Source organism: Ictidomys tridecemlineatus, chromosome 10 (assembly GCF_052094955.1).
Source record: "Ictidomys tridecemlineatus isolate mIctTri1 chromosome 10, mIctTri1.hap1, whole genome shotgun sequence".
NCBI lineage: Eukaryota > Metazoa > Chordata > Mammalia > Rodentia > Sciuridae > Ictidomys > Ictidomys tridecemlineatus.
The window spans coordinates 15133687-15155504 of record NC_135486.1 but is presented as its reverse complement, the minus strand read 5'-3'; the positions used below and the strand labels follow the sequence as shown (position 1 = coordinate 15155504).

The following is a 21818-nucleotide window of genomic DNA, read 5'->3' as shown; positions in this document are numbered from 1 at the left end:
GGGCATGTTTTTAAGAAAAGGTTTATTTTGGCTGATAGTTCTAGAAGTTGAAGGTGGAGGGGCTGCGTCCTCTTCTTGCTAGTAGAGTCCCAAGGTTGTGCAGGGCATGGCACAGTGAGATGAGTGAGACATGTGTGTGTGTGTGTGTGTGTGTGTGTGTGTGTGTGTGTGTGTGTGTGTGTGTGGTGTGCGCCTCTGATCGCTCTCCCTCTTATAAAACCACAGTGATTCCATCATAGGGGCTCCACCTGATGGCCTTATCCTTTCCTAATCACTTCCCAAAGGCCCCGCCTCTAGATTAAGGCCTGATTTAGGCCTGATTAAGTTTTTGCCCTCCTAACACCTCACAATGGGGATTAAACTCCGAATGAGTTGCAGAGGGGACAAACCATTTCCAACCACAGCAGCAGCCTTTTCCAATTGGTTTCTTTCGACAGGTGACGCGCGCTCCTCATATTAACAGTGATGAGAAGTTTGTCTTCAGTTGGCTAAAAGCGTCAATCACAACCACCCCACCTCCTTTTTTTCCCTTACTGAGGTCACCTGGAAATCCAACCGGAAATGTTTGTCAGGCAGTTGATCTGCTTTTTTTCCTGAGTAAAAGCACAGAGACCCTGTGGTCAGGCAACACGCACTCACCTGCTCATTGGTTCCACATGGTTTTCCCGCAGCCCAGCGCTCTAGGAGGCCCAGCTGACACCGTGGAGAGTGTGCTGCTGCTGCAGCGGGAGCTGTCAGGCCTGCCTGCAGGGGTGCTGGTTGGCATAGCATCGGTATAATTGGGAGTCACCATAGTCTCCTGTGATTTTCCTGCCAACACTTGAGATTCCAGAGGCAGCACATATTTTTCTGGGAATATTATTTTATTCCCTAGGATCGAAGCATCCCAGCCGGTTCCTTCCCCTCAACTCCTCCTCCTCTTCCTCAGTCCTCTCTCCCAGCACACTTGATGTGGAGAGCAGCCTGCTGGCTGGCTGGCTCCGTATGCTTGGAGGTTTTTCAGTTTTCCTCCAGGAAAGGGTGAAGTGGAGAAGGTGGATAGGATTGAGCTGACTGAGTCTCTCCTCTTCTCCTCTGTGTCAGGTCCTCTGCCCTATCCTATGCATACCTGGTGGGTAGATAATTTCACTCCCACATTAATGAAGAGGCTCAGAAAAGGCAGATTGTCCAAGGGCAGACACTTGGTGCATCACAAAACTGCTTCTGGAACCCAGGTCTGTCTGAATCCTGAACTCAGATTCTTGCCAATACAGTAGTTTGGTGTATACATGTGGGAGGGGGAGTGGGGGGAGCTGGTGGTAGTGGTGGGAAGCAGTGGGAGAGGATAAATCAGGCTGTGAGAATCATCTCTCTTTCTTTCCACCTTGAGTACTGGCTTTGAGGAGCACCTTGCTGCTCTTCTGCTCTGGCTAGAGTACAGCCATGTGTCAGGGCCATGTGAGGCCCTAAGGACACAAGTTCCCATTTCCCAAGAAAGACCTCCCTTCTTTTCAGCAAAGCCTAGTGGGCTCCAGAGTCAGATCTTCTGAGTTCTAATTTCAGCTCTTCCTTTTGTTAGTGATGTTACCTTGGGCAATTTTTTTGTTGTTGTTTTGTTTAATACCAGGGTTTGAACCCAGGGGCACTTAACCTGAGCCACATCCCCACCGCCCCCCTTCCTGTATTTTATTTAGAGAGGGGGTCTTTCTAAGTAGCTTAAGGCCTTGCTAAGTTGCTGAGGCTGGCTTTGAACTTGTGATCCTTCTGCCTCAGCCTCCTGAGCCATTGGGATCACAGGTGTGCACAGCTGCAGTTGGCTTGGGCAAATTTTTAAAACAGTGCTCTGGTTTTCTCTTCCATAATGGAGATAATAATCCTATCCTCCTTCCTAGAGTAGTTGAAATCGTAGAGAAAGAAAGTAGCATGGAGGATGTCAGGGGCTGGTGAGTGGGGAGTTGGTGGTTTAGTGTAGGGTTGGTGTAGAGTTTCCGTTTGGGAGGATGAATCTTCTGGAGAAAGGGGTTGGTGATAGATGCTCAACAATGTGAAGGTAGTTAGCACCACTGAACTCTAAAAATTGGTTTAAATGTTGAGTTTTTATGTCATGAATGTTCTATCACAGTTAAAAAACAGAATACCTTTCTTAAAGGATCTGGGGCAGGCTAGAATGAGATACTAATGTGAAGTACTTAGGGCCAAATCTGGCCACAGTAAATGCTCCATAAATGGCAGCTTCTTGTACCCTCCAGGCAAGAGGGTACTACCCTCTGGGTATCACCTCTCCCAGAGAAGTTCTGGAAGCTGGGGCAGAGCTTTGTAGTGCAGGCTGCCATAAGAAGGGATCTCATAGCTGTACCTGGAGCAGTTCCCTATCCTGAGATTAGGCAGCTGTTGGGACAAGGGCTGGTGACTTCATTTCAGTGGAAGAGCATTCACTACCGAGGTTGAGCATCAAGGTCACAAATGGAATGTTGCTTGCTCAATTGTCCCACTTTGCACAGACTCACCCCATGGGTGGCAGGCTCTGATGTGTGGCTAAATTTGATGGCTAAGCTAGAACAAAAGAATTACCAACCCACTGAGGAAAACACCCAATTAAATGACCTCACTGTAATGTGTCTGAGAAGAGAATGATGTTTGCATGTGTTCCCCGTTCTTGCCAAAACATATTTATGGGGTGTCAACAGGGAGAGCAGAAGGTGCAAAGTGCTTAGAGTTCAGATCAGGAACAGCAATGGCATGATGTGGAACAGAGGACAGAAAGCAGACACATACAATAGATCTCCAACAGAATCTGCATCCTGGGAAGGGGCTGAGTTCCTTCAAACCTACATGCTTCCTCTATATAATCTGCCCCACACACCCAATTCTGCTCAGACGACCTTTATTGTGTCTTATACAAAGACCTTGGGCGCAGAGAGAGCAAACAACCCAGCCCAGTGGCAGGGAGCAGTCTGGAAAAAGACTTCCTTGTCCTCAGTATGGCCTCCAGGAATCCATCTTAGTGCATTGCAAGCAGGATGGCTGCCCCCAGTTCTGAACCCAGAGGACCCTGGCCCTCTGTGCAGACTTGGTCTCCAAGGCCCTTCCGGCAAAGGAACTGAGGCTGGCTGCATGATCTAGAGCTTTCACACAGTCTGAGGTGAAAGACCAAGTTTTTATTTTGTTTTCCTTTGTTCTTAGTTTCTAATTCACTTTGGGTTCAGTACTTTCATATATTAAACACCAAGTGAATAAACGAAGAAATAAATTATCAAAACGAACTCAGAAATAAAGGAACTCAAAATGCAAGACCGTGTTTTTAAATCATTGCCTTCAGCAGACATGCACTGACTGGTCATGTTGCTGAAACAGTTTCTAGGTGCTCACTCTTCATTTTTGTGCTTTTATGTGTGTGTCACAGAGTAACAAAATGGTTTGCATGACCTCACTGTGAGTGGTTCTCTTCTATATCATGGTCTGCAAAGTGGTATGCCAAGACAAATCCATCAGTGACAGGGAAAAAACCATTGAAGGCCTATATGACAGCACGTCCTCTTTTAATTTTTATTTTTGTTGATATTTTCCATGTACAGAGCATAATTGTGAAATAACCCATAGATAATTTATATATACAGAAACTTTATAAGCACAGAAATCATATATGGTGAGTTGTTCTCAGTCTTCTTACTGAAGGTTATATGGTTAACAATGTTTGAGGTCTGCTGCCCTCAATTAGTCACGTAAAAAGTTACTGTTGTGCCTCTTTGGACATTTCTTATCTTGCATTAGGCTCCTGTTATTTAAGATTTTATATATTTAGGGCTCTCCTAAAATTATAATACAATTATGCGTTCTTGCTTATCTATGGTTATTTCCTTATTCATTAGGCAGAGAAAAGCTTAGATGTGATGTCTCAAGACACTGCGTTAGGATGTGGGAAAATGATGATGGCCAGGAAGTAATCTCTGTTCTTTAGGATGTACATGTCTAATTCCGGACAGAGACTTGCAAATTGATCATTGCTTTTGCTGGAATGTGCAATCAAATAATCATGTACAAGAAGCAAGCCTGAGGCATTAAAAGTGGGAAACTATGGAGAGTTGGTGCTCAGAAAAATGTGCCCAGAGGAGAGGCTGAGGAATGATGAGGCTTTGCTTTGGCAGAAGGAGGTACTCTATTGGGGGTAATATTAACATAAAAGGCACAGAGGTCTTCCCACCCAGTGCCCACTCACATTCCCTCCGGCTATTGTTAAAATCTCGTAGATCCCTAAATTAACATCTATCTAGAGCTCTCATTTTAACATAGGATCATCCTCCTCTTATGTTGATTCATCCTCCTCTTATGTGTGCCTCTGTCAGCTCATGCACAGTGGCACTGCCATCTATCCTTCTACCCACATCTGACTTCTCCTATTTCTCACCCCCACATCCTTTTTGTTAATATGTTTGATTCTACTTCCTTAGCATGTCTTAAATGCATTTCCTTTCAATATAAACAATGATAAAACTTTTTATAAAGCTACTATTTTTGACTACTGCATGTTCTTTTAAGGCAGGAACAGAGACTGAATCATCTCGTAAGCCTCGGTGACTAGCATCTGGCTATACAGGACTAACACTAACTGCAGCTGCTGCTGCAATCTAATGCTCATGTGGTTGCTTAATGAGTGCCAGTGTTCTAAGCACTTTGTATGTAATAGCTCACTTAATTCTACAAATAACGTATTAAGGTAATTACTATTATCATCCCCTTTTACAGGTAAAGAAACTATGGCACAAAGGTTAAGTAATCTGTCCAAGACCCAGAGCTTATAAAAACCCAATGTTGGCCAGGCATGGTGGCACATGCCTGTAATCCCAGTGATTTGAGAGGCTGAGAAAGGAGGGTTGAAGTTTGAAGGCCAGCCTCAGCAATTTAACAAGGCTCTCAGCAACTTAGTCAGACCCTGTCTCAAAATCAAAAAAAAAAAAAAAAATTAAAGGGCAGAGAGCTGGAGATGTAACTCATTGGTAAAGCATGTTTGGGTTAAATGCCCAGTTCCAAAACCAACGTTGAATGAATGAATAAATGAATACAAGAATGGAGTAATAAATGAATGAGACCCGTAAGATGCGTAAGATGGTCTGGGTCCTACAGTAATGGCTTCTGCTCATGTAAGTAATTATTACTAGATAGTAATAATACTATCTCTATTGTGTGTAGTTTATAGATCAGGAGCCATTCTTTGTGTGTCTTTCTCGGGAGGCACTAATTGCTATTTTGGCAGTTGTAGTTTGACCAGGGTTTTGTGATGCTTCAGAGAGAATAGGAACCTGATATATATGATCAAAAGAAGTAAAGGACCAAAACATTCTGGATGAGCAGGCAAGGAAAATGGCTGGTCCAAGGTGTTATTTTGGTTGGAGGTATGAGTCAGGGGTGGCCTATTTGCAGCCTGTGCCTGCAGAGTGATGCTGGCATCCTACCTCATTGAGCCCTTGCCACAGAAACATCGTGACAAGTATCCCCCAGGGAGCCACATACCTGGGGTTTATACTGCACAGTGCCACCTGCCATTGTCCCTTATTTAAACAGCTCATTCTTGACAACGTCATCTCATCTATCACTTTGGAGCTTGGTTACCACAAACACTTGGTTGTCCATTTTCCTAATCCACAGCAATGGTGCTGCCTGGACCTGTTTGCTGACGTCCTAAATTACTAATCCTCTTGGCTTCCTTTGGTTGCTATGGGGTTCCGGGGTCCTGCCTTCCACCATTGAGAAGGAGACGCCATGGAAAGGGTCCTGCTCACTCCTTCAGTGCCCTTCATAACTAAGTAAATGTGAAGACACCTCCACTTTTCCTGATACTCATTTTCTTTCTTTGTCCCAGCTAAAAATAAATACATGAATAAACAGCCCACTCTGATATATAGACTATCAGAACCATAAGAAATCATCAGGACCTGCTGGTTTGATCTCTTCCTTTTAAATATGGGCAAACAGGGATCTAGAGAAGATTGAGGATCCTGTGTGGGGGCACAGGTTGAATGGGAACCTTTGTCAGGTTCTGGGGGACATGGGACATTGCCTACATTTCTTCCTGCAATTTCTACTTATATATAACAAAATTAAACTACAAAGTGATTTTAATACTTTCCTGTGATTTTTTTCTAATCTCTGTTTACAAAAACCATTTAAAAATCTATTTTCATGTCTTCTTTGCTGTTCCTTTCTCCAAAATATTCTTTAACCTGGAATGATGAAGGAGGAGTGGGTTGTGCAATTTCACTCCTCTGTACTAGTGATTCTCTGTTAATGGAGGGCAGCTGCCCCGGATCCCTGAAGTCAGATGATACTTGACTCTCTGCTTTTCCTGCAAGTCCTACTCTGTGAACTCCAGTGATTAAAATTACTTTTTGGCAATCATCAAAATATGGCCTTATATGTAAATATCTGGTTTACCCAGGCATCTCCCCCAACATATTATGAGCTTTTTGAAGGCACAGAGTGTCATATTTCCTTTTATGTCCGTAGTACATACTGCAATGTCTTGCACAGAGCACATGCTCAATAAATGACTGCAGGATTAATGAGTGAGTGTAATTTTCATTCTGGCCATCATTCACTCTGGGCTTACACGCCCCCAATAAGGAGGACTACTTAGAGGAAATGGCCTTTGAACTGAACTTTAATGGAAAGAAAGACAGCTCATCATAGCAGAAAGAAGAAAGTTGTTTTTATGCACATAGAACCATCCACACAAAGGCTTGGAGCAGGAGACTAAAATTACTAGTTGCCCATCAGGAAATTAAACAGCCTATCCATTCATTAGAGAAAGAACAAATGACAGGCCTGTGCATTGCCAGACGGTTAATAAGCAAGAGCCAGACTTGCTATTATGGAAAGCCAGACTCTGAATGTCATGTTACCCAACCCTCTCAAGCCACCCTGTTCTTAAGGTCTTGCTATCCAACCTTGCAAAGATGAAGCTGGGTACTGGTGCAGGGTTACAATCCCTCTCTCATAACTGTCTCTTTCCCCTATTTCACAAGCTACTGAGTGACTTATTTTTGTTCAAATGATCTAATGCGGAGATCAGCAGGGCTATGTCACCCCTTAGCCTAAAGTGGTTAGAAGTCCTGTGGTGTGTGTGTGTGTGTGTGTGTGTGTGTGTGTGTGTGTGTGTGTGTGTGTATGTAGGGGAGACCTCGTAATATACCCACTGGCTTCTTCTAGTTGAGAGCCCTACCTTTCAGACTTCCTTTGGCCATGTTGAAAATGGTCTGCCTAGGTCAAAGACACTTCCTAAGGGGAAACATGTCTAAAAGGAAGACAAAGGAATGAGAGGGTCTGAAAGATGTTGAGTGTCTATTGGGCACCTCAAACTCTGCCTGATGCTTTAGAGATCTCATTTATTTCTCAAAATGGCCCTGGGAGACAGGGAGATATGAATCCCACCCCCATCCTTCATCCTTTTCCCTCCTTCCTTCCTTCCTACAGTTAATAAAGCTAAGGTTTAGAAAAGTGAAATCATCTTTCTCGAGCTCACATAGCTAGATGATGGAGCCAGAGTCACATACAGGCCAAATATAGGAGAGCCTGGGATTCTCCTAACACAGAGCAGCAGCCGTAAAAGTATCTGAGGCCAGAATAGATGTTTATTCAGAAAAGATATACAAATGACCAAGAGGCTTGTGAAAAGATGATCAAATCCAGGCTTGGTGGCACATGCCAGTAATCCTAGCAACTCAGGAGGCTGATATAAGAGGATCTCAAGTTCCAGGCCAGCCTGGTAACTTAGACCCTATCTCAAAATTAAATAAGAAAAGCAAAAGGGCTTGGAATGTAGCATTGCCAGACAATAGCAAGAGCCAGACTGGCTATTATGGAAAGCCAGACTCTGAATGGCATGTTACCCAACCCTCTCATGACACCCTATTCTTAAAGTCTTGTGTTCAACATTACAAAGTTCCTGTAGAGTACTGGTGCAGGGTTACAATCCCTCTCTTATGACTGTCTCTTTCCTTCCGTTTCTCAAGCTACGGAGCTACTTGTATTTATTGACCCCCTGAGTTCAATTCCTAGTAACAGACACACATAAAACAAAACAAAATAAAACAGGGCTGGGGCTGTAGCTCAGTGGTAGAACGCTTGCCTCGCATGTGTAGGGCACTGGGTTCGATCCTCAGCACCGTGTATAAATAAATAAAATAAAGTCATTCTGCCCATCTACAACTACAAAATAAAAAAAAAAATTAAAGCAAAACAAAACAAAAAACAAGGATACTCAACAACATTAAACCATCAAGGACTTACAAATCAAAACCACTTCACACTCACTAGAATGGCTATGATAAAAAAATAGATAATATCAAGTGTTGGTGAGGATGTGGGAAATCTCAACACTTAGGCTCTGCAGGTATGAAATGTAAAATGGTTGTTTCAGAAAACACCCTGTTTATTTCTCAAGAAGTTAGACGTAGATTACCACGCGATCCAGAAATACCACTCCTAGGTAAATACCCAAGTGAACTGAAAGCATATGTCCACACGGAAGCTCATACATTGATGTTTATAGCAGCATTACTCATATTAGAAAAAAGAAGAGAACCAGCCAAATGCCCATCCGCTGATAGTATAAGCATATCATGGAATAATATTCAGCCATAAAATGAATGTGGCACTGATCCATGCTACAATATGAATGAACATTAAAAGCTTTATTTATGTTAAGTGAAAGACAACAGTCATATGATTCCATGAACATGAAATTCCCAGGAAAGGCAAATCTATAAAGACCAGACTAGTGGTTGCCAGGGACTGACAGGGAGAGAAAATGGCAAGTGACTGCTAAGGGGTGTGGGGCATTTCTTTAAAGTGATGAAAATGTTCTAGGATTAGATGGTGACGATGGCTGCACACTGTAAACACACTAAAAACCACTGAACTGTACACCTTACAGTTGAGGGTCCATTTGATGGTATATGTTTTGTATTTCATTAGGGCTGTTATAAAAAGCATATATCAGACCAGAGGGCTGGCTTTAGCTTCAAGTGTTAGCTAACCATACTTAGGAAAAACGCTAGGCGTTGAGTGCATGCTATCGTGATTTAACAATAACATGATTGACAGGGTGCTTCTGAGAGTGCTTGGAAATGAGGCTCTTGATAAACAGTCAAAAAGGAGAAAGCACACCCCTTTTGGTTCTGCAGGGAGGTACTTTACCCATTACAAGTCGTATTAATGCATCTCACAGGGGTGAAGATGCCAGGGAGTATCCAGTCAGTAGGCAAGACATCCATCCGTTATTTGTAATTCAATATGATAAAGGTAAACATTACTAGGGTTTATTGTCACTTTCATTTGTTAATTTATTAAAAAGTATTTATTGAGCACTTGCAGGGTGCCAAGTTCTTGGCTAATTGTGTTTTAGTCTTTGCATTTATTCCCTCAAACCCCTCATGAAGTATCCCACTCTGCGGATGAGAAAACCGAGGCTCACATAAGAAAACTGTTCAAAGTCACAAAGCTAGTGAGTGCTAGAGACAGAATTTGTGCCAAGATTGTCTAACTCCAAAGCTAAGGGTCAGAGTGTTGGCTTGGAGAGTCAAGAATAAGCAGTGCCCAGTCAAGTGTGGGCAATGAGGATGAGGGGGGGTATCAGAGCCATGGTGGGCAAGTCATACTCTGCCCAAACTCAGAGGTCAAGTGCCTGGGTTTGAATCTTGCCTCTGCTGCCTTATGGGGAGGTTGTGCAGATTTAATGTGCATGAGCGCGAGACGGCCCTCAGCAGAACTTGGCACATAGTGCACACTCACTCACAGAGATTTTATTATTATTGCTTGCACTTGTTCGAGGTCATGGCTCTAAGAGAAAAGCCTCTCTGAGCTTTGGAGTTGTCATGTGGATAACTCTGGGCTGTGGGTTTGGGAGAGAGGCAGAGTAAATAAAGAAGATGGATGGTTTCTATTTCATCATTTTTATAAGGTTTGAAATTTTTTACAATCATGCATTGCTTTTTGAGGGGGGGAAGGGTACCAGAAGATTGAACCCAGGGGCACTCAACCAGTGAGCCATATCCCCAGCCCTATTTTGTATTTTATTAGATATAGGGTCTCACTGAGTTGCTTAGCACCTCGCTAAATTGCTGAGGCTGGCTTTGAACTCATGATCTTCCTGCCTCCGCCTCCCGAGCCGCTGGGACTACAGGCGTGTGCCACTGTCATGCATTACTTTTTAAAATAAAAAAAAGTACAGTGATAAAAATGCTTCTACCCATAAAAGAACACTTACAACTGCAAGGAAAACCACCCTGGGAGGAGGTGGGGGATCCGTGTTTATTTAGTTCTTCAGGAACCCCAGAGAGCTTGTCTTCTACCTGCAAGCCACAGATCAAAGTCTTTGCGGGAGGGGCCCCAGGCCAGCTTATAGATTCACTTTTGCTCCTTCATTCTGTTTTCCATTATAGGTAAATTTGCTGTCATTTGATCTTGACAGATGACCTAGCTGATGTCTCTGGGCCTCAGCTCTGCACAGGGCATCTCTCAGATGCCTTCCTGCTGAGTACTCCCCAGATGGGTGACATTTGCAGGACTCTGCAAGCAGGGTCTTCCTCCGAGAGACTCTTGGGGGGCTGAGGGGGAAGACTTGTGGAGTGGGAGTCTAAGAATTTCAGTCAGGGGTGGGATCTGGGACTGAGTAGAAAGAAAAGGTGAGCGGCCAGCGTCCTTCTAGATGTAAGATCAGCTGTCTCTACCACTCATCTGGGAGTGAAGCACACCTATACAGTTTCTCTCACTCTGCCCTGAATTTTCCATCTCAACTCTCTAAGCTTGTTTTCTTTGGCTGAGATTTGGCTTTCTCATCTGTGAAATGGGCTTAATATTTTCTTTGTTCAAAGGATTTGGGGAAATCTACTTAGTTCTGGTCTGAAATGTAAGGCTTCTGTGAGCAAAGTATTGAGCTTTTTTGGGGATGGAGAGTGCAATGATGGAGAAATAAGAGCAAGGCCAATTGAATGACTCATCATTGGGCTTAGAGGAACCAGAGGGTGTATAAAGACCCCTAATTCACATATAGATTTACAGCCCCCAGAATTTAATATTTTATTTCTAACTTTTTCTAGGAGCAAGGGTATGGATGGTGCAAGGACCAAGGATATTTATTTTAGAATATTGTAAAGAAAAAAAAAACAAGCAAAAGCCTAGAGTCTTGCAGGTCTCTTTACAAGAAACATAACTAGAAATTTTTATATCCAGACTAAAGTTCTGAGAACAAGTGCCTCCCAGTTCTTCCTGCTGAGCCAGATCTCAGCAAGGCAGGAAAAAGGAGACAGCCTGAGGGCTTTGCTCCCCTGTCTGAGCCGTCTCCATCTCACATAGCCCTCCAGATGACAAGATGCCTCCGCCTGGTCTCCTGTTCTTGGACAGAGGTTTACCCCAGGCCAGTGTAGCCTCACCCAGAGAAGGAGCAGAATTCAGAGACCACGTGGCCCGAGTTATAGATGATTCAGGAAATCAGGAGGTTAAAACCCCCAGAATCTCCCACTGCTTCTCCTCTGATGTGCAACCAGAGGGTACAGGGTTAGCTGCAGTCCTGTTCCAGCTAATAATCAAAAGGGATTTTCTCTTTTTATTAATTCTTAATCTTCTATGGAAAGATTTCTAATGGCAGAACATATATGTGTGTATTATTAAAAGTTCTTATTTTATTAATGTCATAATGTGGGACTGGGGGAGCTCCAAGGAATGCAGGGTGTGTCCTAGCCCCCATTTCCAAAAAAAGAGGGGGTATTTTTGGAGATGTGATAGAATTATTAAGTTACATATTAAAGTCAACTATATGATGATGACAGTTTTGCATGTCTGTAATTGGTATTAAGTCTCACCTTTTAAAATTTCCTCTTTAAGTTAGGGTAGGAAGAAAATCCTAGAAGCACATTTAAACAACTCAACTAGCAATGAGACTTTAATTGAACCATCTCTGACCTGGTGTTTTATGCCAGTTTATATGCTCAAGCTTTGTTCAGATGAACACTTTCTTAGCTCTGTATCATCAGGATGCTCCTGCCTCTGGATCATTTGTGCAACTTAGCTGGAATGAATTGGGAGCAGCTTGGCAGGGTGCCTGCACCCCACACCTTTCAGTTCATTGCCATCCAGAGAGGAGGAGATGAATGTAAAAAGACAGAAAAAGAGTGAAGCCATATCTTCTTGGCCCGACTGAAGAGTTTGGAAATGCTTAGGACCCAGCATGCTTAGGAATCTAGAGCTGGCAGACCATTGATGAGGGAGAAGTGATGAGACTTATTTGCCCCAAGTTCTCTTTGGTGGGAGCCTCTCCCGCTTCTCTGACTTGGTTCTCTGTTCTCCATATGAATACGCAGATCAGGGTATTGCAGAAGGTGCTTGTACAATTTCACCTTTACATCTTTACTTGAGCCTTTTCTCTTTCCTCCCTACCTTTCAAGGACCAGCTCACGTTCTCCATGAAAGCGCCCCTGGAATAGCCTATTGAATTTGGTATCTCTCTTCCCTGAGTCACCTAAGCATGTGTCCTTGGTATCTTTGATCTTCCTAGTATTGTTTTTCTGTTCCTCACCAATGTCCTCTGTCCTCTTTTATCCATTCCATGTCATAAACTTAGACTTTTGGAGGTCAGGGATTTGGTCTTACTTGTTGTTTTTATGCTATCCAGAGTATACAGCATGAATCCAGACCACTGTGGGCACTAAAAATTAAATATTGACTGTGAGTTCCCTCAATAGGCTTGATTCTATTAGTGAAAAGTGGATATATGGATACAGATATATCTAGTTTAATCTAGAAAACACCATCTTTCACTGCCACAAGAGGCCCTGGAAGCCTGACAAAGTTTCAGCACCTTCCAAAGGTGAACATTTGTCACCTCCTTGCTGGTTAACACAGCTTGTTTATACACCGTGAGTACCGCAGTTGTGACAACTGGCCCATGTTTTATCCAGCTGATCTTGTCTCTGGCTTGGCATTAGGGGATCCGTGGAGATGTAAGATCTAATTGGAGTTGGGTCTCAGCCAAGTTGAAACAAAAATATTTGGGATCTAGAACAGATATGTGTGATGGTGGTGCCACATTTTCACGCTCTGTGATTTAGCAGGGACATGCTAAACTGTACATCTGGCTGGGTGGGGGCCTGGTACCCCAGGTTGTTCCCTAGCATTGCCAATCAGAAAGACTTCAGGAGCCAATTTACTGCTTAGAGAATCCCAAGAGACTGGCATACACCCGTCTAAGAGTCTCTGACTCGTGGAAAAGTGTGCGTAAGGGTTCTGGCTTGGACAGAACTAGGTTCAAGTCTGGCTCTACCACCACTAAAGGACTGAGACAAGACAAATTACATTAAAATTCATTTTTTTGAAAATCTGTAAAATGAGGAAATAGTTCACTTCATGGCATTATTTTTATGATCAGATGAAATGGAGTGGCAGGCATGTAGTAAATACTCGGTCCATCCTCGCTATTATGGGCTGGCTACTTCCACATGCTGAGTGACAGGCTCAGCCCTCCGCAGCAGCTCTCCATTTGTTCTGGCTTTGAAGCAGGAGACATTGTTTTGGAAAGACTTTGCAGAACCTCTTCTATCCTCAGAGACTCTCTGAGGTTCCCAGAGAAGGGTCTAACAGGTGTAGAGATTAATGGTGTGTTGTCAAAACCTTTTCTGAGTGCCTGAAACTAAGGGCAGCAGATCTTCTGTCTCTGCAGCAGGGACTCTCTGGGTTGCGCAGCACCACCCACACAGGACAGGAACACGCTGTGAGCAGAATGTGGCTGGGCATCTGCTGGAGAGATAGCCATTAAAGTCCGTGGAACAGAGCAAGCTACAGGAGCCCACGCCAAGGCTACAGTTCTGATCTTGACCTCATTAGCATCTTTCCCGACCAACCAATATAATTCGTGTCTATTAATTCATTCACTCAACAAAATTTTATTAAGTACCTGCTCTGTGCCAGGCACTGAGAGGCTCAGGAAGTTTTCATTCAATTAGGGGAGTCAGATGTTAATCAGTTTGCCACAGGAATAACACAGCACTGGTTCTCAAACCTTAGTGTGCATCAGAATCACCCAAAGGATTTGCTAAACACAGACTGGGGGCCCAGACTTGCCTTCTGATTTAGTAGGTCTGGAGGGGCCCAAGCATTTACATTCCTAACAAGTTTCCAGGTGATGTTGCTGCGTCTGGGGTAGGAACCACACTCAGAGAACCACTAATATAGAGTTACAAACTGCGGTAAGTTCTCTGGATAAGAATATAAAGGGCTATGGGAAAGCAGATGAGGTAGTGGTGGTCCTAATTCCCATCTAAAGAGTCTTAGAAGGCCTTTCTGAGGAACCGGCATTTAAGCTGAGCCCTGAAAGAGGAGCAGGTTTGAGAGGATTGGGGTGTGTTGGGAGGGGGAGATAAGGCAGCCACAAGAAAGGAGCAGGGTGACTTGGAGAAAGGAGGCCAGTGTGGTTGCAGCATGTGGGGTGGGGCTAGGGAAGTCGCACGGTGATGTCAACACGACAGGGTTGGATGGACCAGGCAGGACCTGGGGATGAGCAGAGGGTTGTGGGTCTGTGCCAAGGTCAGTGGGGGAGACTTTGTTGAGCAGAGAAATGACAGGCTGTGATTTCTGTTTTAAACTCTAACTCATTGTCACTGTGTGTAGGACAGAGTGAAGAGAGGGACAGTGGTAGAGAGACAGGGAGGAGGCAGGAGGAAGCTTTTAGAGAAGTCCTGGCCGCAGTGGTGGCTTGGCTGTGGGTGAGTAAGGATAAATATGAGGTACTGCTTGGAGGTAAAAATGATAGAATTTAGTGATGGGTTGGATGTGAGGGAAGAGAAGAAAAGGAAAGAATTAAAGATGGTTATAAGGAAATATAATGAAATTATAACAGCAAAACAGATGAGAGGATCTTCCTTAAGTGCTGTGTCCACTTTCGCTGATAGTCTTTATTTAACCCCTTTCATTTCTTTGTGTTCAAGCCAGCCTGTACCCCCCTGTTATTCTGGGGGCCTAGGTAATTGCTGAAGCAATAAGCTACCCTAAAGATAAGGGCAAAGCTCTGGCAAATTTGAGGCTGGGGAAGTCGCACAGTGTCCTTTTGACAAACATGGTAGGGAGAAAGGATTGTCCAGAAATGTGGACTCTCAGTTCTTTCAAACTTTATCTTCTAAACTCTTAAAGCATTCTCCAGAGAAAGCTTAATACTGTCATCCTTACTGAGCTGTGGCACCCTTGTGCCTTGCTCCCTGGTAGAACGGAATAGAGCGAAGTCCAGGGTGGGGGCGAGAAGCACCCTGGCTCCCAGGTATCATAGTGGGGCCTCTGGCTCCAGCAAGTAGAAGTAGGTCATGAGCTGCAATCAGGACAGGAACGGGATGTTCCCAGCTGGAACTCTGAATACCGGTGAGTCAAAGTGGAGGTTCCCATGGCAATGAGAATTCCGCCTCTTTTTTTGAGACCAGCAGCCCAGCAATATGGGGGTGAGTCAGTGGTTTCTTTGAAAATCGGTTGAATTTTTTTTTTCATTTTTATGTCTCAGATTGGGAATATCTATGAAGACTCGGGTCCTGAGCATTTGTAGTTTCCCGTGGTTTCCCACATGGCGATGCAGTCTTCGGAGAGCAGCTCCAGCAGCAGTACCTCTCAGTGTGTCTTTTCCCCTATCCACTGCACCATCCCCAGAGAATGAGGGACTTCAAGGCTCCTATGGCATGAGGTTTTCTTCTAGCTTAAAACTCTTTCAAGGCATTTCAAATGTTCCAACTTTTCTGAATATGTATGTGTATATATATATATATATATATATATATATATATATATATATAACATGTGTGTATATAACATGTGTGTATATAACATGTGTGTATATAACATATGTATATATATATATATATATATATATAACAGAAGGATGAATAAAAAAGATCCAGCTGTTTCCAAAAGATCTCTGAGAACCTCTGAAAACCTCTTCCCTGCCTTTTCTATCTCTTTAGGATGTATTCAGAAAAAGATATGGCTGGGGCCCCTTCAGATAGCCTTGCTCCTCGAGTTAGACTACATGCCCAGGCCACTCAGGCACCCCAGTGCTACCTCTCAGGATGAGTTGGAGGATTCTTGAATCATACAATCTCAGAGCTGAAAGTGCTTCACCCCATAGCAGGTTCAGCCCAGAGTTGCCTGAGACTTTAAAACTTCAATTGAACAAGGCCCTCCCTATGGTGAAGGACTTCCCTATAGTGAAGGTATGGTCACTGTGTTCTTGGGATCTGCCATTAGTTTTTATAAGTCCTAGTCTTATAGACTGATTTCACAATAATCAGGTTTGAGATTAACTGACATGTAAAACCAAATGACCATATCTGCTTTTTTTTTTTCAGTGAAGGATAGTCAATTTCAGAGACCAGAATTCTCATACTCTCTTATCCAATGTCAGAGCATTCAGGAGATTGAATTAGTAATGAGATGCTTGCTTAGTGATCAAAGCTGCAGAGCATAGGGAGGTGAATGACCTTGAAGGATCTTTGTTCTGGAACAGAAACCCCTGATAGACCATCCCAGTGTAACAACACTCTTTTGGGTAATAAAAGAATGCTCAGGTGCCCCCTGAACTGGCCTTTCTCTTCCTAGGATAGCCCTGAGAAAACAAGTGTTGATAAATTCTGTTCCTTTTGGGTTTATATAGTGTGCACTGAAAGATAGCCTGTTGGTAGCACATTGCATTTTATTGGTTTTCAACTGTCTCAATGCTAATATAATTTGCAGTTATATTCTCTTAAATCACATCCTGGTCACCGTGACTCTTGATTTATTGATTTTTCTCTGAGGGTGAATTGATTGCTAATAGCATCTCTTTCCACCAGTCCTGAATTTTCATATTCTTTCAGGAAGCCCACTGAAGTCCCCTCTAGCACTACGAAAGGACCAGCAGCTCACCCTGTCCAACAGTTGAGAACTTGGATCCCCAGGGCAGTTCACCCCTCTATTGGAGGCTCAGTCCTTTCAACCAAGTCTTAGTCCAAAAGGGATGACCCAATTAGAAGATATTAGCAATGTCCAACTGTTTGTCCAGTACCTGCCTTGTGGACAAAGTTGTCTAAGAACTGTGGGGGTTATAAAAGAAGATAAGTGAGATCAGGAGCGGATAGCTGGCCCATCTCCAAAGTTCTGAAGGCAAGGAGGGTTCAGACCTTCACGGACTTGGCAATTTGTATCCTCAGCATCCCCAAAGCTCATCCAATCACGTAGAATGACACTACTCTTGTCTGCCCAGACAGAAGTAATTGCTGCTATTCTAACTTGTCCATCAGGGCTTGTCCATCAGGACTCTGAGTGTCTGACACTCTAATGGAAAAACCTGAACCAATGACCCATGTGAAGAGTTGTAAGGGCAAGGTTAGGTTTGGCACAGAGGGAATAGGCAGCTCCCAAGACCCTAGGAGGCTTGTCAGAGTGTCTGAAAATCCTACCATGCCTGTGGATCCTTTTTATTTATTTATTTATTTATTTTGCATGGGGAGTGGATTATAGTACTTTCTCCCAAAGAGTCCCATTATAATGCAAATCAGTTTATATGAAACCATCAACAGGAAGACATAAGTGATGGAGCAAAGAGCAAGACGTTAAGCAAATAGGGCCCAGATACTGAAGCCCTATCTGGAGTATGAGGAGCAGGGAGATTTTGATTGCTGATAGGTTGGTTGGTGGCAGTGGTGGGGACATGGCTGCCAAGTACTTCTCAGTCCCCAAAGCAAGATCCCATGGTGAAGTTTTAATGTCATTTTTGCTGACACAATTCTGGAACTGGGAGGTTCCCTTCCAGATCCATCTTGAACTCAGTGAACTAGCTCATGGTTGAAATCCCAGCTCTCTACTGGAACAGAAGTCCGAAGGAGGTCCCCAAAGGAAGGTTAACCTCAACTCAAGCGGTGAGGATCTTTAATGTTGTAGAAAGGAATTTAAGAAAGGGTCAAAGTGACGCACAGACAGACTTCAATTGAGAGAAAGCAAGAAGTACACATTCTGAGAGGCAGGATAGAGTGTGGGTGTTGGAGAGAAATGCACTGGCCACATCCTAGCCTGGCATATTGATGTAGGTAAGATCTAGAGTGCTGATCTGATCTCAGAGGGTATTTTTAGTCCTCCTTTGTGTTGGTAACTGCGTATGTTAACCATGACCGCTAGGCACTATTCTTTGTTTTTGGTGAAAAGTCTTTTAACAATTTCCCTGTCAGGGGTTTTTATTGTTCTGCCTTGTGAACAGTGTTATATTCATGTAACATTGAAGGTTTGATCAAAGTCTGATGTATAGATCAAGTAATCAGAGCCTAAAAATATAAATCACAAAAGCATTTACTTCTTGAGCAAAGGCGTTCTCGGACTTGTTTTTCTTTTAGGTCCAGGTTATGAAATAAGTTATTTATGGACTAGTGATCAGGCCTAATAATCGATTGACTAGTGCTGTTTGTGATCCAGGTGTGCAAAAGCAAACTTCTGGACTTTCGATTCAGGTGAAAGTGGACTTTAAATCTGGACTTTTACCATGGCCACTCTTGTCCTATGTGTCTCTTTTCTACCTACTTTTTCTTCTTTTTTTTAAATTTTAATTTTTTATACATGACAGCAGAATGCATTATAATTCATATTATACATACAGAGCACAATTTTTCGTGTCTCTGGTTGTACACAAAGTAGAGTCACACCATTTGTGTCCTCACACATGTACTTAGGGTAATGATGTCTGTCTCATTCAACCATCTTTCCTACCTTCCTGCCCCCTCTTCCCCTCCCTCCCCTTTGCCCTATCTAGAGTTTGTCTAATCCTCCCATGTTTCCCCCCAGACCCCAGTATGAATCAGCCTCCTTATATCAGAGAAAACAGTTGGCATTTGGTTTTTGGGGATTGGCTTACTTCACTTAGCATTATCTTCTCTAACTCCATCCATTTACCTGCAAATGCCATGATTTTATTCTCTTTTAATGCTGAATAGTATTCCATTGTGTATATATGCCGTACTTTCTTTATCCACTCATCAACTGATGGGCATCTAGGTTGGTTCCAGAGTTTAGCTATTGTAAATTGTGCTGCTATAAACATTGATGTGGCTGTGTCCCTGTAGTATGCTATTTTTAAGTCCTTTGGGTATAGACAGAGGAGAGGGATAGCTGGGTCAAATGATGGTTCCATTCCCACTTTTTCAAGGAATCTCCACACTGCTTTCCATATTGGCTGCACCAATTTGCAGTCCCACCAGCAGTGTATGAGTGTGCCCTTTCCCCCACATCCTCACCAACACTTATTGTTGTTTGTCTTCATAATAGCTGCCATTCTGACTGGAGTGAGGTGGAATCTGCCTACTTTTATGTCTTCTCTCTTACCTCGGCTCTACAACCTAATGACTTTGCGACGTAAGTAAGGGACTAAATTTCTCTGAGCCTTAGTTCACCTACCTTTAAAGATAGAAAATAATACCCAGTAGGACTGTTGGTGAAGATTAAGTGAAATTGCCTGTGAAGTGTGGACGTGCAAAAATGGAAATTGTTATTCTCCTTTTATGTCTATCGCAGTTTCCATTAGCGATGTCCATGAAGAATTCCTTCTACTCCACTTTCAAGGGCCTTATCTAGATGTAAAATTGCTAACTTAAATATTCCAAGGACTGAACTGTAATTAAGAATGAATTTTGACAAATTAGTATTGGCTTGGAAGGCCAGCCGTGTGTATTCTCTACTACAGATAACTTACATACCTGGATGGTAAACTGTGCTAATAAAATTGTCCTCTTCCTGAAGCAGGGGCTCATTCTTCCCCCTTATCTCCTTCTTCCCTTTATCATCAAGACTGCCAGCCTTCAGGGTATCTTTAAATAATTTCTCTCAATTTTTTCTCCTAGGTTGATCAGGGCTGACTAAAGTAGTTTCCTGATTGGGGTGAATGAGTGGGAATGAGAATCCCCTGTCCTCCTGGACTCTTTAGGTCACCACTCTTGCTTGGTGTTTGAGGGAAAGGAAAAGAAGGAGGACCCCAACCGTCACATCACTTGATTTCTTTATTCAAAGCTTTTTCCCACCCTCGGAAGGTGAGCTCCGGGAGGACATCTTGTATACCTCCCTGTGCTCCCTGTGCATAGTGTCTGATGCACGGCAGGGATTCAATATGTTTAGACTCATGAAGGTATGGGACTGTGGCCTGGGGGGCACGGTTCCAGGCAAGTCTAGGAAGGAGCCAACTCTCTAAACCTTCAGACCACACTCTGCCAGTCCAAGTAAGGGAACTTCCTATTTTGGTCCCGTGACACACATCTTCCAGCAACATCAGCATCTGGGTGGTTCTTGAGCTTTCCTTCCTTCCCAGAGGGTTGAGCCTCCCAGTTCTCCCTCCCCAGGTTCCCAGCCTGCATGGCCAATGTCCATTTTGAGGAGGAAATCAGAATTTGCTGTCCCTTCCTTCCCCAGTGTTGGCTTACTGCTCTGGAAATCTCCTGCCCCCCTCACACCAGCCACATGGGAGATTTTTCCTTTGGCTTTTACCTTCTGGGCCCAGGCCACCCACTGATGTTGAGGATTTTAGCCATATTATTTTCTGTTGCTCTGAGTGCCAACAGCACACTCAGCAATAGACCCAAACATGCAAAGACACAGCTCTCGCCTGCCCCAGAGGCTTGCTGGGTAAGTTAAACAGACAATAAAATGCAGACTTCAAATATGCCAGAGGAGAAGGCATTTAAAATTCTCAGCGGGGGCTGGAAACAGAAAGCTTTTAAAGTCTTTTCATTTCTTTCTCTTCCTTTGCTTTCAGCATCGGAGCTGCTTGGGAGTTGTCCTGAGTCTTCTCTGTCTGGGTGACCATTTAAGGATGACTGACTGGTCCTTTTGTGAGCAGGCAAAGGCCTCGCATTGCTGACTATGGGCGCAGAGAGCGCCTCCCAGGCTGCCTGAAGGAGCAGAGGGAGGCACCTAAACTTGGCAGCAAACATTTCCAAGCCCGATTTCCACTCTCCCATGCAGAATGGTGTTATTAAATTGATGATTCAGGATCACAAACCAGCACAGCTCTGTCCTGTGGGGGAAACATAATCCTTATGACAGCTTTCACCGAGCTATTTCTGAACACTAGAAACCAGTGCCCAAGACAGTGTAGATCAGAAAGCAGGTGAGCCAGGTGCTGTGGGTCAGGTGGGCCTGGGCTGGAGTTCCACAGGTAACTCTCACTGCCTGACTTAGCGACAGATGTAACTGAGGCACCCAGGTGCGCTGAATCTGCCTTATGTCCACTCTGGTGTCCTTTCTCCTAGCAAAGACCTAACTTGGGATCACATCCCTCCTGAGTGATGTGAGGAGAAATTTCAATGACTTCTAAGCATTCGCTTCCTGATCTTCTGGTGTCATTTCAGGAAAAGTCATGCACCTGAATAGAAATAAAACAATGAACTCAATTTCAGGTGCTAAGATCTCACCGAAACCGTAGAATGCACAATACTTCCTCAGATCTGAAATGAGTGGCATGACTGGATGAAGGAAAGAAGTTTTAGTTTGGGTTTCATTAAAGCAAAGGGTCACAGCCACACTGGGCTTCAAACTGATCTGTTGTGTTATGTGAAAGCATTTACCTTTTTCTCTATCATTCCCTACCCACTCCATTCTCCCCCTTCTCTTATTCTGTTTCTAGTATATTCACATCAGCACACAGGTCCTAGGAGCAAAGAACATAAATATCTCGGTTACTCTAATCTTTGTGTTTGGTGCAGCTCCTTGTACATGGGTACTGATGGTGAGGAAGTAAGTACAGATGATTGAACCACTGTTTTTACTCCTCATTCCCAGAATACACAATTTCCATTCCAAGTCAC

At 43.6% G+C, this 21818-nt stretch overlaps 1 protein-coding gene and 1 long non-coding RNA gene across 2 annotated transcripts in view; both read left to right on the top strand.

The window, feature by feature from the left end:
• Nmnat2 (nicotinamide nucleotide adenylyltransferase 2) overlaps positions 1-21818 on the top strand; it is a 142192-nt gene that overhangs the window by 37399 nt on the left and 82975 nt on the right. The gene's annotated exons all lie outside the window — the stretch shown is intronic.
• Positions 14464-21533, top strand: LOC144367143 (uncharacterized). The gene is made up of 4 exons (XR_013426431.1): positions 14464-14729; positions 15512-15688; positions 19291-19377; positions 20768-21533. It is a non-coding gene; the product is annotated as an uncharacterized LOC144367143 (long non-coding RNA).